Below are 2,651 nucleotides of genomic sequence, written 5' to 3' on the forward strand. Positions count from 1 at the left end.
CACTTTTCACATCATTCTCAGAGGACAGGTCTGATTTTTTGTCTCAGATGTAAGCAACTCAAATGTTAAAAGTCACAAAAGGCAGTCAAACACTTGCATTTATTTTATCAGTCCATATTCACCATTGGGCTTTCCCAAGTGACTCAGAGGTAAAGAACCCACCTGCCAATTCAGGAGACACAGGTTCAGTCCCTGGGTCAAGAAGATATCCTGGAAGAATGCATGGCAACCTACTCACACTTCTTGCCCGGAGAATCCCATGGACAGACAGAGAAGCCTGGCAGGCTACGGTCCACAGGGTCACAAAGAGTTGGACACGATGGAAGTGACACAGCACGCAGGCATGAATGCATGGATCCACAATTAGCCCACCAGTATATCTCAACCAAATTTGACAATTTGGACTTGACCAAAATGACCTATAGTTTCCCAACTTTGTGTTACATGACTTTCTTTGCCAGACACACTTTCTCTGCTCCTGTCACAGAATTCAACTCAGGAGGGTGTAACAGAAATGGTTTCTGAGGTTTGAAGTCTGAAAGAAATTACCAAAAACAAACAAACAAACAAACAAACCAGCAATAACAACCAATAATAATTGAGCATGCCTTTCTCACTCCTCAGACATCTTGGAGGCTGCTCTTGGTTGGGGGTGTCCCTCACCTAAGGCAGGATGATGGTAGCCACAAAGAAAATGAAAAAGTCGCTGGAGTTAGTCAACTCTAGGCTCCAACTGCTTATGAAAAGTGGAAAGTATGTGCTGGGGTACAAGCAGACTCTGAAAATGAGCAGCAAGGCAAAGTAAAACTGGTTATACTTGCCAACAACTGCCCAGTCTTGAGGAAATCTGATATAGAGTATTATGCCATGTTGGCCAAAACTGGTGTCCATCACTACAGTAGCAATAATGTTGAATTGGGCACAGCATGTGGAAAATACTACAGAGTATGCACACTGGTATTATTGATCCAGGTGATTCTGATTATCATTAGAAGCATGCCAGAACAGACTGGTGAAAAGTAAATCATATATAATTTTCCTTAATAAAACTGACTAGAGATTGGTTTTTTTTTTTTAATAATAATTGAGCCCTTCCTCTATGACAATAATCACAGCAAGAGTCAGACATGTATCCTCCCATGACACTTTGAATTGTGCTAAGGTTTGGAAACTGTCAGAAATATTTAAGGCCCTGCAGAGCAAAGACAAACTGAGCTTGTCTCAAAACACCAGAAAGTACACGACACTCTTATACTCTGGGAAATCAAAGACTCAGAGCAAGGCAGAGTGAAAGAGAAATAATGATGTTAAGAAAAAGAGCTCAAGTAAATAAATAAGGTGCAATTTATGAGCTATCACTGTCTTCCACATTTGCCTTGTTTTGTGATATCATGCCAGTACTAAAGCGTGTTTTACAAACCTTACAGTCGACATAAGCATTGAAATTAAGAGTAACACTTCAGATGGATTAAGCTCGGTTCTGAGGCATAAGAATTGACAATAAAGTCTTTGTTTCTTTATACTGGACATTGAAAAACACAACAAAAGGATCTGTAACTGATAAGCAAAGACAGAACACAGTCACTAAATTTTACTAGAGACCATTGCAGCTTGTTCTACCTTTATTGTCATAGTGTTTTGCTTATTTTTTCACCATGAATGTCTTTCTACATTGTAGGTACAATGTGCGTGTTTGTCTTAATCTCTCTACTAAACTCTAACCGATTTAAACTAAGAGACGGATTTATTTCTCCCTGAGAAAAAATAATGCCAAAGAAGTTAGCCCAGTGCCCTCCACACAATAGGATCTCAGTAACTACCTCTTGAACTGAACTTTGCCTGCAGATCATAGAGACATGAAACACTTAACAGTCATTTAAGAAATGGGGTAGCCTAATGGTCTACAGCAAACTTTCTGTGTTCAAATCCTGGCTCTGATACTTACAAGCTGTTTAACCTTGGACAAATATCCCTTTGCCTCACTTTCTTCATAAGTAAAATTGTAATAATGCCACTGAGTATTAAAAATGTCAATTTATATATAATACTTCAAACACGCTGGCATATATGTAATTATTACCATTATATTGTTCTTAATTTAGTTGTCCATGAAAATTACATTGGATTGAGGTTCCAAAGTAAGAGGAGAAAATAAAAATGTTTCATTCCTCATGAAGGATATTGTTTGCAAGAGATTACAAATTTATAAATCTTCCTCTTTCTTCTGTTCAAGGTAAAATATGGGGAACCCACTACGGAAATGTCATCTCCTACTCTCTACACAGAGAGCTCCTAATTCATCCCCCTCTAAAATACTCATTATTTAAGAATATTAGACAGACAGAACTTATGGAAAAAGGGACAAAGTATGTTTTGCTTCTCAAGATGACTGTTTTTGTTGGGCATTACTTCTGATTTCACTTCAGTTTGGGCTCCAAGAGCCAGGAAAGTTTTGTAGTTGGTGTCTGATAAATGACAGAAAACAAATACAGTGGATAATCTATCTCACCACACAGCAGAGAACCAAGACAATTTAATAAGGCCTCAGCCTGGCTGATTAACAGTCTATAAATCACTATTTTGCTTCTTGTGCTGATGAGGAATAAGATGCCAGCATCACTTTGAGAAGCCAAAGAATAGCAGGTGTTCCA

At 38.4% G+C, this 2,651-nt stretch overlaps 1 pseudogene; it reads left to right on the top strand.

The window, feature by feature from the left end:
- Positions 1-643: 643 nt before the first annotated feature.
- LOC113881013 lies at positions 644-1,023 on the top strand (annotated as a pseudogene).
- Positions 1,024-2,651: the final 1,628 nt, after the last annotated feature.

This window comes from Bos indicus x Bos taurus, chromosome 22 (assembly GCF_003369695.1).
Source record: "Bos indicus x Bos taurus breed Angus x Brahman F1 hybrid chromosome 22, Bos_hybrid_MaternalHap_v2.0, whole genome shotgun sequence".
Lineage (NCBI taxonomy): Eukaryota > Metazoa > Chordata > Mammalia > Artiodactyla > Bovidae > Bos > Bos indicus x Bos taurus.